This window comes from Dermacentor albipictus, chromosome 1 (genome assembly GCF_038994185.2).
Source record: "Dermacentor albipictus isolate Rhodes 1998 colony chromosome 1, USDA_Dalb.pri_finalv2, whole genome shotgun sequence".
NCBI classification, from domain to species: Eukaryota; Metazoa; Arthropoda; class Arachnida; order Ixodida; family Ixodidae; genus Dermacentor; species Dermacentor albipictus.
The window spans coordinates 296,507,807-296,533,589 of record NC_091821.1 but is presented as its reverse complement, the minus strand read 5'-3'; the positions used below and the strand labels follow the sequence as shown (position 1 = coordinate 296,533,589).

Genomic DNA, 25,783 nt, shown 5'->3' with positions numbered 1-25,783 from the left:
CAACACGATCAGTCACAGGCACAGGTGAAGTCCACAAAACACTCCATGGGCAGAACTACTACGGCCATACTCAATCACTTCGCCACAAGCTCTCACATTTAACGACATCAAACAGCTACAATCACTTCTCCACAGCCACTGACACAGGTGAAGACCGCACGGGCAGAACGGAAGCACCGATTCAGGGCTCAATCGCATAGAGTAAGTAGAACAACTCAATCGTCGCGTTCATCGCTTTAGCGCCACCTATTTAAAAATAATATACGGAGCCAAGCCAAACCATTATTTAGCGTCTATTTGGGTGAACCTAACGCTTTCGGGCCCTAATCGTTCGAACGACCAGGGCACTATAACGGTTACCCCCCTTTCCACTCTTGCGACCGGGTCGCAGGAACGGCGGCCAAATAAAAATCTGAGCATGGTGGCAACTGCCATCGCCCCGTTTCAAAGGGGACGCTCCTACCTTCCATCCATCCATCCATCCTGCACGGGGTGCAGTTTTGTCCTCGATGTTGACCCTCCGCAGTGCGCCACCACCGCGGTGCAAGGCGCACCATTGTGGTTTCGGGGCAACCCCGGGGCAAGGTGATCGAGGACGCTATTAAGCGGGCGCCGTGCCGTCATGCCTCCGTGCGTCATGGGAATGACGGTACAGTAAAAGCTCGTTAATTCGAACCGCAAGGGGAAGCCGCTTCAGTTCGAATTAACGAAAGTTCGAACTAACGAAAGTGAAGGAGGGCAACAGTACACTGCGATTTGAAAGCAGTAGGGCATGTCAGAAATTTGGCGTGTCAAAAAGTGGCACACGCCATCTTCAAGTCGAAGCTCTGGGTCCGACTGTGCCACACCACCGATGTCCACCGAAACGAACGCTAGCCGAGGCTTAACACCATCACAATGAATCGCGACGGCCGATACCTCCTAAGCTGAAAACAGAGGTGCACAACTGATGAAGACTGCCGAGACAAAGACGCTGAACATGTGAAGGTGGCGAAGGCCCTGATTCGTTGGTTCTTGATTGCAAGCGCAGCTGCGACGTACTTGATTCGCTGTGTTTTGGAGCTTGCCGTGCCATCTCCGCACATTAGCAGCTGTACAAGATTTGCAAAGACTTCGAGATTCGCAACGGGCAAGAAGTCTCGGAGGTTACGCAGAATGGAGAGGCGGCAGCCGCCGCTGCCTTCTAGCTGACCCCGCGTCGGTTAGATTTTTTTCCGATTTGGCCTTCTCTCGCCGTTCTCTCCGTTTCGGAGGCAATACAGCCTTGTGAGCAGTAGGCGCGTTTCTCTGGCCGTGTGCCAGGCGAGCGTAGTTCGAATTATCCGTGAGGGAACCTTCTCGCGTTCGAATTAACGGACTTTTTTATACATAGACTTCTGTGGAGCTTCGCCGGACCAAATCGTACAGTTCGAATTATCCATAAATTCGAATTATTGAAGTTCGAATTAACGAGCTTTCACTGTATATGAATCTGCGAGGCTCGTGTTGGCTGGTGTTGTAAGAGGCTTCGTCTAAAACGTGGATATGGCTACGCAAATAACGCCGTTCTCAAAGTAAAATCTTCATAAAATGATTCAATTCACGCATATTACATCTTTACTCACCCACAATGCAAGACCGAGCAAAGAAAAAGCAAGAACAGACGACCAACTGTTTCACGGAGGAAGGAAACTAAGGAGAGGCCCTACCCCCTCCGCGCGCTAGGAGAAAAGTGTGGCGGAAATGACGTAGTAGATTCTAATTTTTTGCTGCTTTTTTATTTTTTTTGCTGTATGGTCACGTTTTTTGGGCCACAATGGCGGCGTTGTTTGAGCGCTCACACGTGTTGCTCTGGTAGGTTTCGTGCCGTGGCAAAGGCGCTGTGTGGGCGGGTTTGCGTTAGTCACCGTGTCTTGTTGCGCTGTGTTACCTGCACCGTGCTCTGCCGGATGTTGCGCGAGCGCTCCGCGCGCGAAACCACGCGCAGCGCGGCGTGGTTTCGCGAAAGATGTAAACAAGAGAGGAGGGTGGCACAAAAGGCGGAGCACCGCCATGAGCAACGCCAACTTCCGGCTTCACTTTTGCTTCACAAAGAGTGACGTCAGGGCCTCTCCTCCATAGAGTTACTATACTGACTCTAGAGGACAAGCTACCCATGGGCACCTGAACATCGCCCCCGAGGGCTCCGCGGTCGCTACGCATGCGTGAGCTGAAAGAAGGTAAGAGAGGAGAACAACTCTTTCTTGTAGGATGTGACGTCACATTGTTGCTTGTTTTTACATTTTTGAAAAAGCTACTCTCGAACGTAGATTAGCCATTGCCGCCGTGTCGGCTGCAAGACGTTCTGCGCGCGCTTTTGTGCGTGTCGTAACAGTGGTATAACGTGCGCGATATTCGTGCGAGCGCAGTTTGACTTGAGCAATCGTGGGCTTGGACCCCGTGAGATTTGCTTTCGTCATATGCGAGTTAGGGGCTTGCCGAAAGGTAAACCGCCGCTCTACTTAAGTGAATACCTTGTTTTTCGTGGTCCTGAAATAAATGGCGCGTCGCTGCGATGGCGACTTCAATCGAGTGCGGTAATTGCTGCGCATTACGGGCGATTTAATTGCACAATACGTTCTGCATTATCGGTGTAGGCAGAGAAAACTTATCCTGTGAGCCTTACTTCCGTCAGTCAGTCGGTTACATGTTTCGCTCTTTTCCAGTGCACATTCCTTGATATCCACTAACGAGCTGCTTCAAATATCGAAGTGTCTATTCATCGTGCAGATGTTTTTTTATTATTATTATTAACACAACTGGCGACGAGCAGCAGAGTTACAGCCGTGAGTTTTCCTTTCGAGCAAACCTTTTCAAATTGAAGTTTTCGCTCATGTTCGCAAGATAGCAAATTTAAGTGTTATACTCGCCGCTGTATTTTTCGATTCCATGGGACCTAGATTTAAGCTGCCTCAGGTTGAGGTTGTATTAACGCGCACAGAGGCTTTTAGAAAAATAGTAATGCAGTGGGCCAGTGTATTTGAAATGGTGCTATTTGTGAAATTGATATTTCCCCTAGTCATGCTCAACAACTTACTGGTCAGATGCTTGAACTTCTGAAGAAGTATCTGCAATGTTTCCCTTCCAAATCAGCATTGTAACCAACGCTTTTCAGAAGTATGAGTGTGGTATTTGCCCCTGCAGCACTGCCATGAGTTCAAATTCAAATTGTGCCCACCGGCTGTCTATCCGTGTGCCACTAGAAAGTACAAAGAATTCATTTCTGAATTGTCGCAACATTTCTTTTTCATTCCATCTTTAAGGAATTTGTTTACTTCTTTTCCTGGTCATTGTGGACTTGCACACATTGAAGGTTGGGATAGTTTGGCAAAAGCATTGCATAGTGGGCCTGTAGGTTTTTTTTTGTATTTAGCGCATTGCCCTTCTGACTGGCCAAATTGTGACCCCTTCTGCCTGTTGCGCTTCAAATCTTGTAGAAAATGGTGTGAGCAGCCTGGAGTGCACCTGAAGAGTAATGCTAGTTTGTGCATGATCATGTTGTTGCTGCTGGGAAGATGACATCTTAGGCACATATTTTTCATACTATTAACACAAATGTTTCCATCTTAATCCCTTTGTGGCTCAATCGTAGTAGACCTGTTCGTTTTTCAGTTACTTTGTTGTTTATTTTTGTTACATATCAGTATTATGTACTATCAAGTTAGTGGGAATATAAAGCTATTTGATGTTGTATTCATGGGGAATCCTAGCTGATCCCTCGTCATGGGTATGTGCCATATGTCACAGGCAACAGTCATTCTAGTCTCTGCTTGTGGTAAAAGTATCCCAAAGCCTATTTTGCACGCTTGCAGATGAGTTGAGATTTAGACATCAATGCCAGCTCACAAAGCATCTTATACGGCAATCAGCCAGCCACCTCCGCAGATGGAGAATTCTGCATTTTCCAATTGTATTGTTTCTGTTGTCCTTGGCAGAGATGTTGATTGTACACAGAGGGAATATATTGTAGGACAATAAAAACTTGTGATTACAAGGGCAATATATGGTGGAAATTATAGTAGACAGTGACCAGCATCAGTGCAAGCCCTGCGGTATCTAAAAAATTAGTAATGTGCTGGTTTTCATATGCTACAGCTGCTCACAACTCCCTTTTTGGCAACATCACCCAGGAATGCCCACTCCTAACACTATGTCACATGCACTTTGACAGCATCTGCTTTGATCTACTTGATTGCATATCAGTAAAGATGGGTCTAGTTCACTAAAGACTGACAATGCTGCATTCGAATGGAACCGAACCGTTCTCAAAACGTTCTTGAAACCAGCCAAGCAGGTTTTCGAGAACTTTAATCTGGCAAAATGACAAAAAGAAAGTTATTTGAAATAAGTGATGCAATGCTGATGAGGTTTGGGCAAGCATTTCAAGGTGATTGGCCTTCATTATCTCTAGTAATAGTGAACCTGCCAAATTGGCAAAGATCTTGAATGAATTCTTCACAAGGCCCAACTATTTTGTTGCTGCCCTATATTGTCTCTATAGGAAGAGTGCATACCAAAAATCTTGTGGCTTCCTGTTATAACACCCTATAACTTCCTTAGATGTAGGGCCATTTGATATTCACCAATATATACTTACACAGGATTTAGATGATGCCTTTAAAGATGTGTCCCTCATGCTTACATGTAAAGGAGCACTGACATTAAACTTTTGGACTGGACTTTTTTATATTAATCTGGTTCTACATGGCAACTTTTTGACCATACCATGCCACTGAAAGCTGCGTGTGCTTTGAGGGATTCTTAATGTGTGCTAAGACTTGCTTCACTAAATAAATTTTCTTATGACTCTTCTCAAACATCTAAATTAAAATTAATTTAATTCTAGTGTTCTATAAGTCACAACCACGATACGATTACGAGGCATGCCATAGTTGCGGACTCCGGCTTAACTTTAATCGCCTGAGGTTTTTAACATGCACCCACTCCACAGTGTGCACCAAGACAGAAAGGAAAGACCAATGTTGTGCTGCATAGTGGTCCTAACATGCTCAGTTTTCAATGACCTAATAATGGCATGGCTTACTTATGAACTGCAGCATGCATCATTTGTTTGTGACCTACCATGCAATGTTGTCACCAGGTTATGGGGCCACACTGCCTTTGGCACATGTTTAAATGTTTGCATTAAGGATATATTTGTTGCACATAGAAGGAATTTGAAGTTTCGTAGTGTAATTGACTGAATGACAGCTACACATGCATAAGAAAAAAAATTATGCCAGGACTAGTTAAACTCTGCAGTGTTTGAGCTTGACCAATTCTTGCGATTTTACACATTTTGGATGACTGCAGGTCATTCATTACAGTTATACCAGCTTTTGTACTTTCTAGACATGCTTTTTGCCCTGGTTTTATACAGTGACCATAGATAGCCACACCACACCATGTTGGTTGAAGAATTCAGAATTTTAGTAAAATGGGGTTGCTCCATGTTGAGGTGCACCAGCATGTCATAGTAAATGGAAGCCAGAAGCAGCAGCATATTAAGGTTTTGTGCCGCACCATGTAAAGTCAGATTATTGTGCCCAACTTCACTCGCTGGCAGAACCTGCTGGTGAAGCATTCTGAGGAAGCTTTCGAGGTATGCTGCACTTTTTCCAAAACAGCGTCCGAGGCGGCCATCTATTTTGCCTACAGGACAAAAGGTCCCTGGCCAGGAGTGCATCAAACATACGGAAATAGCTGTCAATTGCGCTGCTGAACTTCTAGATATTTATAGTTTTGCCCTCAGTTTGCAGAACACAGCAATGCTATAGCAAGCAGCGTGGAGAAAGCTGTTTCGGGGCTCAACCACGGCATAGCCAGCACTGCATGTGCATACTATACACAAACATGAAGTTTCAGCAGCAATACTTAAGAGGAAGCTTTAGCTCAGGTGCTCCTATCTAAATACATGTAAAAGGAGAATTGATTTTTCTCGGCAACCACTGCAACGAATTTGATGAGGTTTGTTGCATTTAAAAGAAAAGCTTAAATTCTAGTGAATGTTGGTTCCGAATTTTCGATTTAGGTCATTAATTTTTTATTAAATATTGGCAGAAATTGAAAATTTCCAAGATACGAAGCTATCAAGTGTACAACTTTAACTGACAATGATGAAGGATAATACAATTCTGTGAATTGCATCTAATAGTACATCTAAAGTGGACAAAATTGATGTACACATGAATATAAAAAATTTTAGTAATATGGAAATACAACTTTTGCAGAACCCTTGTAACCAACGTAACAAATTCACGTAAGATGTAAAATGACCTATCGAATTTGTCTGCTTTGAATGATCTAATGTATGCTGTTTACCGAACCGCGATGTCTGTTCTTGATGCAGACCTATGAATTTGTAAACGTGCTTCTATTTTTTTTCAAACGGTCGAATATTCGAAAATCTTTTTAACAAATTTCAGGCCCTAAATCGAAATTCCACTTCCAACAGTCACTAGAATTTAACTTTCTTTCTCAAATGCAACAAATTTCATTAAAATCAGTCCAGGTGTAGTCTCAGAAAAGCATTTTTGCGTGTTACATGTATTTGAATAAGCCGCGTCGGAGATGGGCCCGAGCTAAAGCTTCCTCTTAACAGCAAATGGTATTTGTACTTCACTCTGTCTAACATTGCCAGGCTTTAAAATAGATGAGGTCACTCTCTTTCATTTGATGTGTTTATACAAAAAAGTGTGTATGCATGGTAGGGGTTAAGGCTCCTTGGTCAAGCCAAAAAATCCTTCCTGACATGATGAAGTGAACCCTTGTGCATTTCAGTCTGCAGTCGCTCACTGCACTTTCAAAAGCGTAATCAGCACAGAGAGCACAGGAAAACACACAAGCAATAGTTCAGCAATTTATTTGAAACAAATAAAACTTTCTTTTACAGAATGACCACATTCCAAAAAAGCAACCACATACTATGCAGATAATACAGCCAACTTATGTTAAGTGGACAGCTGTTAATGTGTCCTGCCTTTATATGTGCAAATGTTTCAAGTCTCAAAATGTGCCCCTACTTTGCAACTTGTCCTTGGAACGATGGGTGATTTCAAATGCTAAATTTAGCACCATTGCCACACTGATAGAAGAAAACTACATATTAAAATGACAAGTCCTTGTAGAACAGAAAAGGGTGTACAGTAAACTTCCAATAATCCGACTCTCGTTAATTTCATTTTTCAGTTAATTCGGTCCTGGCTGGTGCCCATGCATTTCTATGGGCCTAAACATTCAGTATTTTGATCCTAAAACTGGCATTCGCCATATAATGCGAACTTGACCAGACCCCAATAACGACCCCTTTTAGTGGCAACGTCTGCCTGAGCAGAGCTTAGGGGACAGTGAATGTGTTATACAAACGCTATCTCCTGCCTGAAATGCTTATTTTTGACCCAGCTGAGAAAGATTTTTAAGCTGTAACGGTAGCTGACAATGTCTGATTGTAGTACGTATCTGATTCTAACGAACAGTTTTTGTTTTCCAAGGACATTGAGCCGAAAATTGCCTAGCTGTACAATCAAGTGCGAAACTAAAACCATGTTTGTAGCATTCATATGCTTCACGTTAGAAGAGTTAACTGCTGGGCTAGTTGGTGATCTTGCATACTGAAATGATCTTGCGCCAAAAATCAACACACACATGAAAGACGACACCACAGGCGCCCATGGTGTCGTCGTCTTTCTTGTGTGTGTTGTTCTTTGGCGCGAAATCTTTTCAGTATATGCTTTACCGCTTATCATGGCTGTAATACAGCGAAGCTGACTTTAGAAAGTTGGCTGGCATACTAAAAAATCAGGTATGCGTAGGTTTCCACTTTGGTTCGGAGTTGTCATTTCTACTTTAGTTTTATACTTTGGACAAATAGAAAGTTGATGCATGTACGTTTCAGAGGCAAATTGCGCAAGCACATATTGCCAAATGAATCAACGGTGTTTCAGCAGGTTTTTGCATCTTAATTCGACCCGTCAGTCTCGTCAGGGTAGAATTAATGGAAGTTGACTGTAGAAATCGCGTGATGAAGCACAAAGAAAGTTACCTTGCTCAGGTAGTGAAAAAGCAAAGAAAAAGTGCTTCACACAACATCCACCGATGTTCTGTTGCAGATGCAAAAGCTGCCTCCCTTATCTTGAACAGAATAAATTCCTTTCGAAGACAAAATAAAGAAACAGAAAGAGAAGTCATCAAGGCATTCCACATCTATCTTATTCAGTCTTTACAGTGTTGCTACATCACCATTTCCTGAGCCTCCTATGCCAAAAAAGGTAGTTGTCAAAAATAAAATGACCTGATTCCCATGTTTTTCACCATCCAAGCAGTGTTTACTGTCAATTATTACTGCTTTTTGTAACCTCACCTGTGATTACTGTATGTTAACACTGAGCTATATGATAAGCTTAGTAAAAGTTGAAAAAGTATACTGAATGTTTATTTGTTTTTTTAGACATAAGGAGGGGTGCTTAAAAGCGAGCCGCATTTGCAAAATGCTTGCGTAAACAGCAACTACCCCGGTCATGTCCTAATTGTGGCCATGTTGTCCCTGCAAACTTATTAATCTCATCCGCCCACCTAACTTGCTGCCGCCCCCTGCTACGCTTCCCCTCTCTTGGAATCCAGTCCATAAACCTTAATGACCATCGATTATCTTCCCTCCTCATTACATGCCCTGCCCATTTTTCTTGATTTCAACTAAGATATCATTAACTCGCGTTTGTTCCCTCACCCAATCTGTTCTCATCTTATCCCCTTAATGTTACACCCATCATTCTTCTTCTTTCCATAGCTCGTTGCGCTGTCTTCAATTTAAGTAGAACCCGTTTCGTAAGCCTCCAGGTTTCTGCCCTGTACGTGAGTACTAGTAAGACACAGCTGTTTCACACTTTCCTCTTGAGGGATAATGGCAACCTGCTGTTCATGATCCGAGAATGCCTGCCAAACGCACCTCAGCCCATTCTTATTCTTCAAATTATTTCAGTCTCATGATCCGGATCCGCAGTCACTACCTGCCCTAAGTAGATGTATTCCCCTTACCACTTCCAGTGCCTCACTACCTATCGTAAACTGCTGTTCTCTTCCGAGACTGTTAAACATTATTTTAGTTTTCTGCAGACTAATTTTTAGACCCACCATTCTGCTTTGCCTCTCCAGGTCAGTGAGCATGCATTGCAATTGGTCCTCTGAGTTACTAAGCAAGGCAATATCATCAGCGAATCGCAAGTTACTAAGGTATTCTCCATTAACTCTTATCCCCAATTCTTCCCAATCCAGGTCTCTGAATACCTCCTGTAGACACGCCGTCAATAGCATAGGAGAGTTCGTATCTCCCTGCCTGACGCCCTTCTTTATTGGGATTTTGTTGCTTTATGGAGGACTACGGTGGCTGTGGAGCCGCTGTAGATATCTTGCAGTATTTTCACATAAGGCTCGTCTACACCCCGATTCCATAATGAGTGCTGAGGTTTTTACTCAATCAAACGCTTTCTCGTAATCAATGAAAGCTATGTATAAGGGTTGGTTTCTTAATTAGGTCTTTCATCTCCTGCGATAACTTACCGGTATCCTGTGTAACGAAGTTACAACCGACTTCTATTGCACACTCCTTAATGATGCCCATAAGATTTTCGTTCATTGCTTCAACACTGAGGGTCTCTTCCTGAGTTAAAGCCCAATACCTCTTCCGCAGCCTGATCCGAAATTCCTCTACTTTCCCTCTTACCGCTAACTCATTGATCGGCTTCTTATGTACCAGTTTTTTCCATTCCCTCCTTTAGTCTAGGCTAATTCGAGATATTACCATCCTATGGTCACTGTAGCGCACCTTGCCGAGCACGTCCACATCTTGTATGATGCCAGGGTTAGCGCAGGGTATGAGGTCTACTTCATTTCTAGTCTCGCCATTCGGGCTCCTCCAAGTCCACTTTCGGTTATCCCACTTGCGGAAGAAGGTATTCATTGTCCGCAAATTATTCCACTCTGCAAACTCTACTATACTGATGGGCGACTTCAATGCCAGGGTAGGCAAGAGGCAGGCTGGAGAAAGGTATCTTGTTTTGACTTTATCCATCGCCGATTCCACGTCTTCATAGAAGCTTTCGACTTGCTGGTCACTGGATGTAGGCGGCTAGACATGTACGGCCTTCAATTTGTACCTCTTCTTAAGTTTTACAACAAGACCTGCTACCCTCTCGTTAATGCTATACAATTCCTGTATGTTACCAGCTATATCCTTATTAATCAGGAATCCAACTCCTGGTTCTCGTCTCTCCGCTAAGCCCCGGTGGCACAGGATGTGCCTGCTTTTTAGCGCTGTATATGCTTCATTTGTCCTCCCAACCTCACTGAGCTCTATTATATCCCATTTAATGCCCGCTAATTCCTCCAATAGCACTGCTAGACTCGCCTCACTAGAGAACGTTCTAGCGTTAAACGTTGCCAGGTTCAGATTCCAATGGTGGCCTGTCCGGATCCAGAGATTATTAGCACCCTCTGCGGCGTCACAGGTCTGACCGCCGCTGTGGTCAGTTGCTTCGCAGCTGCTGGGGACCGAGGGCCGGGGTTTGATTGTTCTATTCGTATAGGAGGTTGTGGCCAATCCTGCTCTGGTAAGGGAGTGCATTACCAGTTCTGGTCACTGGGGTCAGGCCACCAGGCCTGTTTATACAACTGTATCAACGTGGATTTTTTTTATCCGGTGGAAAATTGTGTGGCACCTGGAGAGAGAGAGAAAGAAGTTTAATGACACGAAATGCCGAGAGGTCGGCCTGAGGTATATTCCTCTAGCCAGCTACTCGGCATTGGGGGAAGGGGAAGAGGGAAAGAAAGAGGGAAGAAAGAGGTGCATGATGGGTGACGATGACGATAGAAGGAAGATGTAGAACATATGGCAAGCAATTTGGCATGCTCAAAGTCTGCAATCCAGGCCCGTAATTTTTAAAAAGTTCAGTAATGCCTTGATCGCCTTGAAACTCGACTGAGCGTCTGGCCAAGGGCCTAAAATAACGTCCTCCGACAACGGTGCGCTGTCGAGATGCGTAAGGTCCTTGACCAACCTATCACGCTCTTCCACAAACTTAGGGCAGTCACAAAGCACATGACCAATAGTCTCAGTCACATTGCACACCTCACAGTGTGGAGACTCGGTGCGTCGCATGAGGTGCATGTATCCGCGCGTAAACGCTACCCCCAGCCTTAGTCTGTGCAGAAGACTGGCACAGCTTCGTAGAATTTTCGGTGGTAGCCTAAAATTCATGGTGGGGTCCAATCTCTGGAGTCGTCTATGGCGATTATCCGATTGTCCCAGTGCTTTGCTGTCAATTTTCGGATGACACTGGAGAGGAGACAGTTGGCATCCGCTCTTGAAAAAGGAATTGAAAGCAGTGACTCTCGTTCTTCGAGTGCTTTCTTCGCTTCGGCGTCGGCCAGTTCGCTGCCCTGTATACCGCAGTGACTAGGAATCCACTGAAATGTGATCTGGTGGCCGTTTTCTTGTGCTAAAGTGTAGAGCTCGGCAGTTTGAAGAGCCAACACTCTGTAAGCGCTTTCTTTCAACACCACTCTAAGTAGTTGAAGAGCCGATTTTGCGTCACTGAAAACCGTCCATATTTGAGGAGGCTGTCGCGTAATATATTGAACGGCCTCTCTTATTGCCACTAATTCCGTAGATGTTGTAGTCGTCTTGTTATGCAGACAAAACCGTCGAATGACTTGATGCGCAGGCACGACAAAAGCCGCACCAGACGCATACGACGAGACCGAGCCGTCTGTATACACGCTCACCGAGGAGTCATATTCTTTCGACATATATTCAAGTGTTAAATGTCTGAGGCCGACGGTAGGTATTCGCGATTTTTTAGAAATTCCGGGAATAGTTAGACGTACCGGTATTTTGGACATTACCCATGGGGGCGTATGTGGAAGGTCAGCCGGGGCAAAGTATGCTGGCACCTGGATTTGAACCACAGTCCTTCTGCACGTGAGGCGGATGCTCTACCTCTACGCTATCGCTGTATCGGGGCGCAAGTAGTAAGTAATTATACGGGAAGTATTTTATTTACTGTAATTGGAGGATTGGAGTAGATTAGTTTGACCACTCAAACAGTGGGACTGGTCCAACTGTCAGAATTCTGACGAGTTATAAGGACTGGAATTGCATAACCACAACTCTGAAGGAATGGAGTGGGAATAGAATGGAGCACCCCTACTCTGCAATTCTGCACCATGCCGTTAGATCCTGTTCCTGGGCAATGCCAGCACAGCTCTAGAATCACAAAGACGACCGCACTACCAGGGCGAAACACATAGAAGGCCCGTCAGCTGCCGCATGATCACGTGCTGCCAACGAGCAATCCTGCACATCCTATATATATATATATATACACAGTGCACAGACTGGTACTCTAGGTAGGGGCTAGGACTCGCAAAAACTATAGTGTTCTCCACAACTGTGACGAGTACCAGGCCACCAAACTCTTTGCCCTGTGCATGTTGCTGTCTATCTTCATGAGCCTAGATCCTGATGCAACCACTGGTGCCACACTGCTATTTTCAAAGGCCACCACTAGGTAAAGTGCCAGGGCCCGCCCAGGCCAGGGGTCATCGGCTTGGTCCAATACACAAAAGACAGTAAACTTCGAATTGACAGGACTACGAATTGGATTAGTAAATTTTTAACTAACGCGAACCAATTTGTAACTACTAATGAATTTTCTTCTCCGTGATTGCTAGTAAGATCTGGTGTGCCACGAAGCTCTGTATTGGGACCAATTTTATTCCACCAAAAACATGGCTCCACACATTGTTTGAAAACATGTGAGTGCATATGCTTGTATCGGACAGCGAGAATAAGTAAGAGTCAGTAAGCAATGTCAAATACATGCAGTCTGGCTTACAAAACAAAAGAAACTGGTCACTATTTAGTAATAGTTTTCTTTTGTGTTAAACAACTGCACCCTTGAAAAGTTCCTCATTCTACAAAAGTTTATATAGTGAAATATAGAAATATTTAGATGCATTTGAGTTGTCACCTGGCCCAGGGAACTTCTAGTGGCGGTCTGTCTCGATCTCTCAATTCCTGGCACTCCCCAATATTGTAACGTGGGCAGCAATTTTTAATATATGGGGTTTAACGTGCCAAAACCACTTTCTGATTATGAGGCACGCCGTAGTGGGGGACTCCGGAAATTTTGACCACCTGGGGTTCTTTAACGTGCACCTAAATCTAAGTACACGGGTGTTTTCGCATTTCGCCCCCATCGAAATGCAGCCGCCGTGGCCAGGATTCGATCCCGCGACCTCGTGCTCAGCAGCCTAACACCATAGCCACTGAGCAACCATGGCGGGTTGTGGGCAGCAAAACTGTGATTAATGAAACGAGCGTTTTATTGGGCGAACTTGTGCCCTCAAAAACAGGCTACACTCAAAGAAGGATGGTAGCGGCGAACACGATCGGCGGTCGTCGAAAATCTGATGAGCGGGTCAAGCGCGTCGGCTTTTATACATCTGTCGTCGAATGTTCCAGAGCAATCGCTGGGACCCGCATGCCTTTCACAAAGTTTCACATTATTCACGTCGCGCACACATGCATTTAGATAACACAAGTTGCAGTGAAAGACAGTGGATGGAACCCATCGATAACTTCCAGAAACTTCTTTTACATGCAGGCACGTCCTGCGCAGCGCGATTACATTTGTTAGGTGGCGAGAAGTGGTCGCCCGATAAAGAAGTACACGTGTCAATATACAGCATGCCTGACTGCTGCAGTGGTCAAGTGCTCTGCAGCTGTAGGAAACCAAGGGATAAGGGTTGATTTCACAATTTATGGCATTTCCAGATTTTTTACTTAGTACGATCTCTACACTATGTCGACACTATGCCACTAGACCATTGCTGTGCTGCAGTCATAATAATATTAATTACTCATTGTATACACAAGCTATACAGCTGGTTAGGCAAAATTTTAAACTCCGCAAGGAAGACAGGACAACTGAAACATAGGCGCACACAAAGCACAGGCTTCCAACTGGTTTTATTTCGTGAAAGCAGAGAATATATAAGGTACTTCAAATTAGCAAAACAAGGAGCAATTGCGAATAATTTGTGCATGAGGCAGTGATGAAAAATATCATGGCCATGTATGCATTAAGAGTGCAGGAGAGTCTTAATGTGCCCATCTGAGTAATTCTTTTCTTGAGAATCTCCTCTTGCAGTGCAGGAGCTGCGACAGCAAAAGCTGCCTGCCTCATCTGGAACAGAATAAATTCCTTTCGAAGGCAAGCTCAAAAGCAGAAAGAGAAGTCATCAAAGCATTCCACATCGCTAAAATTTGTGACAACTAAGTTAGCTCACCTTCTTGATACCTATCAAGGAAAGAAATAGAATTCTTAGATGGGCACCTTGGGACTCTACTGCACTCTTAATGCACAGGTGGCCTTGCTATTTTTCATATCTGCCTCTTGCACAATTTCTTTGCGAATGTTTTCTGTTTTGCCATTTTGAAGAACCTTATAAACTCTCTGCCTTCACCAAACAAAGCCAGTCGGAAGTCTATACTTTGCGCATGCATCTATGCTTTTGTTCATGTCCCGTCTTCCTCACACAGTTTAAAATTTTGCTGAAGCTACAAGCTGACTAGCCCAACAACATGCCTTACTTCAGTGTCCAGCTGGGCTTATTGGTAAAGCTACACAATGCCAGCTCAAGTGACCACCGTGTGTGTCTGCTCTTCCGTGTTCGCATGTGGCTCAGCCTTGATTGCATGTGTAGTTTCAATACTAGCTACTATATTTTAACTACTAATATAACTTCTATCTTCAACTTCCAGCTAGACAGAGTACCTCATACTACATTCTGAACATTGCTGCAGTCAAGAAGGATTTCTGTCTAATGCGCTGGCCTCTACCACTAAATGCCTGAAAAATTAAGAAACATTATGTAGATTCCAGACACAGTCGGGATTTATGTTGCAGGTAAATGGCTATGTAGCGTTGGTTTGGGTTCTTCCAAACATTGCAGTGTTGACCAATGTGTTTGTGTATGGCGAGTGATTGCATATATGACACAAGCTTTGTGAGGAGAGTATGAATGCAAAGGCATGGTTTCTTTGCCTCTTTCCTAACACTGTGGTGGCAGCTGTTTTGACGAGTGGAAAACTTGGCTTATGCAGTATGCGCAAATGGGCACGTGCCTATTCTAAGCCCATCTCATAGAATGGGTATGTGTCGCTGCGACACAAGTATACAAGCCTTACATGTAGTATTAAGATAAGTGTCATATGTCTCTGTGCATACACCTCTTGTCAATGTTCTTCACTAAACAAGCACATGTCACCTTCATCCTCACTGCACAGAGAACAGCTATAGGTGATAAGGTGGCTTCCCTGCATAACATGCCTGTGACATCTGCTACTGCTAGCTTGCCAACGCAAATATGCTTTCCATCATTTGGATTGCAACAATGCATTAAATATGAATGTTTCATAGATTCTCATTAACCACTTTTAACATGTATGTTGGATCTACACAATTCCTTTTTGTACTCCAGTGAAGAAACATTACAGCATAAAGGTACAGTGTCCATGTTGTGCTAGCTGCTACAGTGAGGGGGACTTGGAAATGTGAGCGAATCCCGAAGGTGGTGCATTCTAACAAAGCACCTCGAAGTCCAGCTACAAAGGAAGAATGGGAGAGACTGACATGCTCACAGTTTGATAAGCAACTTGTATATGCAAACATGCTCTCACATGCATTATGCACTGTTATACACGTGCCACTATCCCATACACACAGCAATGCATTGGGGAGCAAGAAGTATGTGCACGACAGTGGTCAAATGGCTAGAGTGTCAGGTTGTTATGCTGGGAAACAGGTTCGGGGTCACTGTAACATATTTTTGTTTTCAATGCAGAAGACCGAAACGAGTCAGGACGTAAAATTGCCTACCGCAAAGTGCTTGGTATGAAAAAATAATTATTTGCATTAAAAATGCCCAAATCTAGCGCATGCAAGTGTGTATTCCCACATACCTGAAACGTTTTGAGGTGCAGCACATTGCAAGTGCAGTGGCTTTGCCACAAGGTTGACGTGTATAACAGTAAAGAGCATAGCAACAATGGTAGCTTTTCCACATAACCAAGGTGCATTGCGGTGCAGCACATTGCAACAGCTGTGGCTTCTACACAAAGCTAATGTGCATAATGCTGCAGCATGATGGAGCATGTTTTTAACAGACACAACATAGAGGCTCTTTACATGTACATCAATGATTTTATGAGCAGCTAAAGTGGTTGTGAATGTTGCAACGATAATGTTTTTGTTTTCACTTTTCAGACTGCAGAATGCCAATTTCTACATTATACTAGGGCAAATAAGTAGCTTTTTTATTCTCAATGCCTTTTAAGCAGTGTGGTGTTATCGCGACCACAGTATATTAGAGAAAATATGAAAATTTAGTATAATACAACTAATAAGCTTTGCTTCTAGTATCACTGAAAATCATATCAAGAAGCTTGGAGAACTGTCTCCTACTGAGTGCACATAAAAAGCATTTCGAAATGGTGGGCTCAAAACACTGAAACTTCAGTCACAGGCTGCATTCTTAGTCTTCCTCCAAATATAGGTCATGACCCTGAGACAGCATACATCAGATTCAGCTTGCAGTTGTGAAGTGGCTTGGGAAGTTCACAAATAGATCTGAAATTATTTTAAAGTTCAGGCTATAGCTTGTATGTGCAGTTGTGCCTGCTCATAGCACAACTGGTGCTGTATAGCATACTCGTGATAAAAACAGTTCCCCAACAGAAAGGCACTCCTTTTTGTGCAACTTCCGTGACTGTCTATTAGACAGTCACGAGAGCACGAAAAGGGTTTGAGACTTTTAAGACCAATTTCCTTGAGGCAAAGTTTAGCATGGAGCCAGTTTGGTCACAAGTTATTCCTACTCACACGTCTGTTTTCTTTTTTTTTTCATTTAGTTTCAGGTCCACCTAAATTATTGCCGTCATGACAGTCTTCACATAATATGGTAGCACCAATTGTTGTATTAATCATTCGAGCATCGAAATCTAAAAGTTTGCAGCAGTGTAAAAGGACAGGAGGACAACGGAAAAGAGAAGTATCACATTTTAACATTGGTGGGTTGCAGTGCAACAGAAATAGGCAAGCACTAATTGAGCAACGAGACCACTGGACACAGGAAATGCAGATTTAGTTGAAACACAGCAGCCTGTAAGGAAGAGATGGAACATTAATTCTTTGCGAAGCTTAGTCTGCATCACTATTTTGTATGCCATCGGTGATCATGAACATGCCAGAGGCAAAGCATACTGTTATGGGGATGTTGGAAGTATAGAAAGACTGTATTTACAATATAATGCCGCGAGAACTTGGTCACATTCACAACAGTGATGGAGAAAATCAACGACGTCTGTTGCACAACTATAGTCGGCAACACCTTTGTTATCGCGTAGTGTGTCGTGTAATCAGTAGCGACGGCAATCGACTTGTTAACTCTAGTCGTCGGAAAAGTGCCAGGCAAGTCAAGGCCTAAGCGAGAGAACGGTTCGGAAGGAACTTCAACTGGATGGAGTCATCCGACAGGTGGTCGGGGAGGTTTCTCTCGGTGCTGACACAATTCACAAGTTGCGACATAAGAGTGCAGTAAGCAGTAGAGACCCAGCCAGAAGAACCGGTGTCGTACGTGATCGTATGTATGCAAAACTCCAAGGTGTCCCGCCGTCGGTGCATCGTGACGTTCAAGAACAGATTGCAGATGACAAGGAGGGACAAGGAGCAACTCAGGGCCATCAGCGTTGATAGTGCTGTGGTAGAGGATGCCGTTGTGCGGCACGAACATGTGGCATGTGCCGTCAGTGCTGCTGGAGTGATTGTATTCCGGCGATGATGGGCTGTAAGGACTCGTCGCGTTGTTGTTCGCCGTGCATGTCAGTCATGTCAGTGAACGCCATCACGCAGGTCATCGGATCATGCGTAGAAGGATTAAGTGGATCCACGGGGTGACGAGAGGCAGTCAGTGTCCTTTTGGAGGCATCCAGTCTTGTAAGTGACAATAAATGAAAATTCCCGGAGCCACAAAGCCCAGCGACCAAGCCGCCCTGTCGGGTCCCGGAGGGAAGACAGCTGGCAGAGTGCATGGTGGTCTGTAACGATCGAAAATGTGCAGCCGTACAAATATTGTCGGAACGTGACGATAGCCCAAACTAAAGCGAAGCACTCCCACTTGGTGATGGGGTGATTTCTCTCGGCAGGTGACAGCAGGAAGCTGGCATAAGCTATCACGCACTCGGTACCCTTGTGTTGTTGATCGAGAACAGCGCCGATGCCATGACCACTTGCACCAGTGTGGACTTCAGTCAGTGCAGATGGATCAAAGTGGGCAAGTATGGGAGGGGTGGTCAGAAACCCGATGAGAGCGGCAAAAGCGTGAGCCTGCTCCGGGCCCCGTGAGAATGGCGTGTTCTCCTTTAGAAGATCTGTTAAAGGCTGAGCAATGTTGGCAAAGTTTTTGACGAAACGGCGAAAGTAAGAACACAGGCCGACGAAGCAGCGCACGTCAGAAGCAGAATGTGGCACAGGGAAACTGCGTATGGCACAAACTTTTTCCGAATCTGGTTGAACACCGGATGCGTCAATGAGGTGTGCCAACACTGTAATCTGACGACGCCCAGATTGACACTTCGTGGAATTCAGTTGGAAGTCTGCTTTTAAGAAGACCGCAATAATGGCAGCGAGTCGGGTAAGTCGGCTGCCGAACATGGGAGAAAAAACAACAGCTTCGTCAAGGTAACAAAGACAGGTGGTCCATATGTAGCCTCGCAGAAGAGAGTCCATCAGACGTTCAAATGTCGCTGGAGCATTGCATAGGCCAAAGGGCATGACTTTGAACTGATATAAGCCATCCGGCATGATGACGGCTGTCTTCTCCAACCATTTCATCAACTGAAATCTGCCAGTAGCTGGATCGAAGATCGATGGACGATAAGTATTTAGCACTGTGCAAGCAGTCCAAGGCGTCATCGATGCATGGTAGTGAGTAGACATCTTTTCGTGTGATCCCATTTAAGTGGCAATAATTGACGCAAAAATGCCAGGCACCATCTTTCTTTTTTCACACGGACGACAGGCGAAGCCCAAGGGCTGGCTGATGGCTCGATGACCCCCTTGCAGAGCGTTTTGCCCACCTCTGGTTGGATGACTCGATGTTCATGCGATGCACGATAGGGACGCCGACAAATGGGATTTGTGTCTCCAGTGTTTATACGGTAGTGAACAACAGATGTTCGGCCTAAAGGCCTGTAGCTGAAATCAAAGATGCCATTGTACGATTCAAGCAGGAGACGTATGTCCCTGGCCTGTGTAGAGGTGAGGTTAAGTGCAGTCATTTTTGCAAAGTCATCCGTTAATGAACCAGAGCTGGGAGCTGCAATTAGCACTAATAAACCCTTCTCAGAATGCAGACTCTCAACATCAAATTCAGAACCACTAGAAACGCTGTCCAAGAAAATGCTGGCTGGAATCACTTCAGGGCACAGGCTGAAATTCAGAAGCGGTAAAACGATGTCATTATTAGTAACCGTGACTGGTTCAAAGCACATCGATGATGGGGCAAAGAACATATTCACCATCAGGAACCTGTGGCTGGGCAGTCAAAGTGACGTAAGTAACTGCATCGGGTGACAAACGCACATCGTGAAGTGAGCACAAGTGCGGGGAGGCGGTGCTCGGAGCATCGGCTAGTTGAGGCAGTTCTAACTGAAGAACGCCGGTCATTAAGTCGATGAGAGCAGAATGAGTGGATAAAAAGTCAAATCCAAGGATAACGTCATGAGGGAAGACGATCACAGCAAAGAGAACAGAACTAGGGCGGCGAGCTATACTTGCAGTACACATTCCAAGAAAAACCAGCATGCCACCGTCAGTCATATGAAGCACTCGGGCAGCTGCTGGGGTGAGGAACTTCTTTAAACGTCTACACGGGCTAGCACTCATCACAGATATGTGGGCTCCACTGTTGATGAGTGCTTGGACAGCTATGCTGTCTATTTTAACGCCAATTACACTTATTCTTGTGGACATAGACAGAGGATTTGCTGCAGCATTAGGCAATGCAGCACCACCTCCGAGGGCTGCATTTCTTAGTTTTACGAACGGGTGTGGCCAAATGCCACAGGGGACGAAAGGCGACATGGCTGCAGCGAACAGGAAGATGGGCAACATGTTTGCGGTGAACGAGACTGGTGTACGTGCGACGATGGTGAGCAACTGTACCACATGTTCCTAGCAGAGTTGGCGCTGTTAGATTCAGCGGTGGGCGAAACATTTTCATCAAAACGGCTCAGGTTGGTCGGCGTGCGAAGTGTTAAGGGCGACGAGCTGCGACAGTATCAGGCGGCATGACCAATGCGGCGGCAGATGAAACATATCGGCTGGTCGCCTGCAGTTGTCCACTCAGTCGGGTTGCGATAACACGGAGAGAAGCGTCGGGATGGAGCAAAAATAGTAGAAGGGTATTTGTTAGCTCTGGTGTTGGCAAGAGCACAGACAGAACATAAACCAATGTTTTCAAGTTCCTGGTGAATGATAGCTTGTGAGAAGGGGACTGAAAATGTAGCATCAGGGATACGCGAACAGAAATGCAGGCACCATCACATCCAGTTCATGTCAACGATTCACACCACGTCCTCCGATGGCGGTGCATGCTGCTGTGTGGATTGATCTTCACACGTCTGCATTGCAGCAGTATTAGGAAGTCTGGCGAATGGTTGCAAGACGCATCGGCTTTTGGCCTGCTGGAATTCTCAGCACTCTTTAAAGATAACATCAACTGTAGGGCAGCTTTTGCACATGAGCAGATTAAAGGCGTCGTCAGCAATGCCCTTAAGCACATGCCCGACCTTCTCAGCTTCTGTTATGTTGTGATCGGGTTTGCTTTACGACAAAGTGCCAGCATGTCCTAGATGTACAAGAGACAGGACTCCATGGGGGATTGGGCACAGGAGGCCAGTTCCTGTTTTGCATCAATTTTACGGCCGGCTGGTTTGCCAAACAACTCTGTCAACTTCTCTTTGCGTTGGTCCCAGCTTGTTAGCTCATCTTCGTGGTTTTCGTACCACACTTTTGCCATGCCTCTTAGGTAGAACAACAGGTTAACTAGCATATGCGTAGGGTCCCATCTGTTGATTCCATTCATGCGTTCGTACATAGCCACCGACTCTTCAACATCGGCGCCATCGGTACCGCAGAAAGTTCCAGGATCCTTATTTATCACCGCCGCTACTGCGTTGGGGTTATAAATAAGGATCCTGGAAGTTTCTGCGGTACCGATGGCGCCGATGTTGAAAAGTGGGTGGCTATGTACAAATGCATAAACTCGGACACACGAGAAATCGTCAGCGCGTCTCTACGGGACTGCACGGTAGTCGAGGCTGAAGAAGCGGCCGTCGCTCTAGCGGCAGCGGAGGGCTATCGGACTAGGTGGTTTTTAACAATACTAACCAACTCCCAAACAGCATGCCGAAACTACATGTCAGGCAGAATAGGTCACAGAGCGCTCCACATACTTCGCTCTGAAGATCACCACACACAAAACCCAGAAAAAGAACAACCAATTAGACACACGATAGTGTGGACGCCGGGTCACACGGAGTCAATTTGTCCTCCTTTCTCACCTTCTCTCAGCTAACGCATGCGCAGAGACCACGGAGCACTCGGGGGCGATGTTCAGGTAGGGCCCATGCATTAAAATCGGGAACCTCAAGAGCGCCGCCATGTTGCTACGCGCCGAGGTTGCCAGCTCCTGAGACGCTTGCTAGACTTGGTGACAGTAGTCAGTTTTAATCCGGCAACAGTAGCAGCGTAGCAGCATGGCGTCTCGCTTGAAGTGTTGTGATGTGTGCGTGCAGCCGTGTGTTTGGGCTTCATAAGTCGGTTCTTTATTCTATGTTGCGGGATGGTGTGGGTGTGGTCCATGTTGGCCGTAGAGCTGGCAGTTATGCAACCGAGGGATGATCCTGTTCAAGCTTCTGGCGGTATGCGGTTTTCAGCGGTCACGCCTGTTGCAGGAGTGTCACTCGACGACGTTACGAGCTCGAAGCTGTGGTCAGATTCCTCGTTGGCGTTCCGTAATTATCTTCGCACGGGCGCGGTATGTTGCAAAAGCCGCTTTCGCGATCTATCGTCGTGACGATAGATCGGGTTTTTTATTATTATAAGTAATGATCCAGCTGTAGGGCACATGTAACCGACAAACGGAAGTCTCAGGAGAGCACCTGAGATGGTAGTAGAGCAGGCGGCGCAGGAACTCCAGGGCACCCGAGGGACAGTGGGGGGATCAAAGCTCGAAGCAGAACGGTACGTAGGTTGGGGCCGCCGAGGCAGGTGTGTGCCAGGGAGTGTTCGCACGGACAGCTCTCCTGGCACGCGCAGCCGTGCCTCGCAAGGTCGAGATACTTTAAAGGCACCTGCGCCCATGGTCTTTCTTTTGCCTCGGCGCAGTGAGCACGATTAACGAGAATAATGTGGAGGGCATCCGGTGCAGTCGCGAATGCATTATGACAAATGTAGCTCGCGTCGCCTGGCGTCTGTAGTAATATCAAAGTTGGTTGTATGAACTTTATGCATAATACGTTTTGTTACGGTACCTCAACGGAATGGGTCTAGAGGACGGTGTTGGTACATTTTTTCGTACCGCCCTAATCCTATACCCCCACTACAAACACACACATACCCCCTTTTTTTTATGTATACATACAATTCCTTGCCATGACGGATCATAGCCTCCTTTATTTTTGAAAAATAGAGGAGGCTATGGACCGATTGACCAGTTCAAGTTGTCAACTTGTCAGTAACTGTCGTAGGAATCACTGTAATAAACATAATTCCATGATCGGATTGTTTACTTTCATTTTTTGTTGTAACACTGAGGACTACATAGAACTTTATTTTGTATATGTGAGAAAAGTATGTGGATATCACGAGCTTAAGCCAATGTGCGATACACAGACAAAGCAGCTGCTACAACATGAACTGCATTGAGGGCCACACAACAGATACGTAATTAAAGGTACAAAATATAGGGGGAAGCTTCAAAATACGCTCTGTAGCACTGCAAAGTATAACATATATTGTATGTGTACAATAAATGTTCAAAAATACAATGCATCAATGTACCATTTGCCTTCAAGTTTATTATGAAGTTCAAGTTTACTGAAGTTTATTATGAGCATATGTACAACAGGGATCAACTAACACACCCGCAGTCGAGGTGTGCTGGCTGCCTCAGTGTAAGAAAAAGAAATTGGGTAAATGTCGACACCAGTGCCACTGCTTCTTGCCTCTGACCTGCACGTGCCTCTGCGGCATCTTTGTGCACAAGTGTGCTGGCCTGGCGAGGCGTAGGAGTCATCCGAGAGAAAGAGTATTGTTTACATGGAGAAGTGGCTGTTCACATTGCCTGTCACTTTCCCTCAAATGTTTCCTTGGTGACTAGGGTGACACACCCGCAGTCAAGGTGGCTGTTCGAGGTGTGCTGGCTGCCTAAACGAAATAAAAAGAAATGAGATTAATGTCGATACCAGTGCTATTGCTTATTGCCTCTTACCTGCATTTGCCTCCACGGCCTCTTGGCTTGCGGAGTCTGTATGAGGGAGCTGCTGTGGCTAGGCGTAGGCATTGTCTAAGCAAAAAGAAAAGGCCATTTAAATGGGGAATTATGGAAATAAATGCAGTTGTTATGTCTGCTTCTTGCACTCTTCTTGCCTAAAAGTTTTCAAACATAGTGTCCAGAACACACCAGCACTTTGACTGCTTCTGCTTTTTACCTGCAGGTGTTGCTGCGACATCCTTAGTATGGCTGCGTGCAGCATTGTAACACTTGGTGGAGGCATTTGAAGTGGTAGCCAAAAATATAAAGAGTCATCCTTGTCTGCACGAATGCTTTCAATTTCTAAATGCAGTGGTAACTATCACTATTGGTGCAAGGCCCCCCCACATCTATGCGGCAAGTGCCATAGCTCGAAACTGAATTGTTCCTTTAGTGTTTCACAAGGCATCTGATATGTCCACATTAAATGTGATGTGTTTGTTTTTATTTATCCGTGTGGAGAGAGCATCATTAAATGGCTGAAGTACTATAGCGCCAAACAGATGACACAAGAAGAAGAGACACGGACGAGCGCTTATGTCCGTGTCTCTTCTTGTGTCGTCTGTTTGGCGCTATAGTACTTCAGTAATATGCACCAACTAGCTCCAAAAAAAGTTCTGCTGGAATATCTTTAAATGGTTTTTTTTATTTTTGCGTGTCTTGTTTTTTGGCTTATTTCTGAATTTATCATGATGCTAAAGTGACTTATCTAATGGCAATCAGCTTTTGTTTTGCAGAAAAACAATGCATTTCCTGACCCATTGTTTGACATCCCCTCACTCGCATAATTTTGCAGAGTATTCTACCTATATTGACTTGCTTGACCTCCACTAAAGAGTCTTGCATTTTCAAATACGACTCTTTCCTTAAAATCATTCGACGCTTCTCATAATTTCCGTACCTTGGGCTTCTGATACTCTGCAGTCACCATTTTTGCTTGTTTCTGATTAGAAATATCTTCTTTAATTTAGAGCTTAAATTTTACTTTTGGAACACATGGAAAGGCTTGCCATTGCATATCTGCATAAAAGGGAAACATGTTTCATTAAACATTTGAAAATCCAATTGAAGATTGATGAATGCAGCTTGCAGTGTGATGTGACTGAATGAGCCATAAGAGTAACTCATCTCACTTGGTAAATGAAAGCACATATTAGTCTGATGCACAAGATACGTTACACTAACGTGGTGGGTTCTCCTGCTTATACAGCAAAATAATCGGTGCGCGAGAAAAAAAGTATTTTTGCATAACCCTTGTACACACTGACTTAAAGAAAATGAGCTGGAGCTGTCCACATGATGTACTTATTTTACCTGCAAGTATGGTCAACAAAGATGTGTCCCAGCTGCTTAGTGGTATTCGGGATTATGTCAGTATTGCATATGTGCCTGTTGTCGAAAATAATTGAATTTTGAAAATGCTCGCAGGGATCTGATGTGCATATCTGCAGTTTATGGATACATGTAAAAGACTCAGCATCAAGTGCAAGTGAACGGTCCCACAGGCCCGGAGTCGATCATGCAAATAGATTCGCTGCGCAAATTTGTGACCAGAAAAGATATTCCACATGAAATGGCATGTAAGGAAGTGTTTAAAATATTGTACAGTTAATAAAACGCCTAAGCTATTAATATGTGGGTTGATGCACTCGTTATGCAAAACGGAGGTGAGGCGTGCAGACAGGACACAAGAGTAGAGTATTTACAAGCAAACAACACGAGCGCCGCCCACTTCTCTACTCTTGTCTCCTGTCTGCACGCCTCACCTCTGTTTTACATAATGAATCTTTACGAACTAGCTCAGCTTTCTGTCGTTCTAAGTCTCGATGCACTCGATTTCATCCGCATTAGGCCTCTTGATTACTTCGTGGCACAGAAATACTCGGCATCGGGCTGTTTTTCTGCTGTGGCCTTTGTAGAAGCATGATTGTTCAAAGTGCAACAAATAAACAGATTCTTTGAGTTGCTTGTGGCTTCGCCAGTACAATTCCGGTGCGCTGGTCCGCCTGTCCAGCAATTTCCTACTGAAGGGAAACCTGCAAATAAAAACACCGCTCTGCATGCAGAAAAATGCTCTACTGTGACGCTTCTCAAACGATTGTGATGCACC

At 45.0% G+C, this 25,783-nt stretch overlaps 1 protein-coding gene across 1 annotated transcript in view; it reads left to right on the top strand.

The window, feature by feature from the left end:
- The window catches only part of LOC139050420 (uncharacterized), a 516,820-nt gene that overhangs the window by 454,774 nt on the left and 36,263 nt on the right, over positions 1-25,783 (top strand). The gene's annotated exons all lie outside the window — the stretch shown is intronic.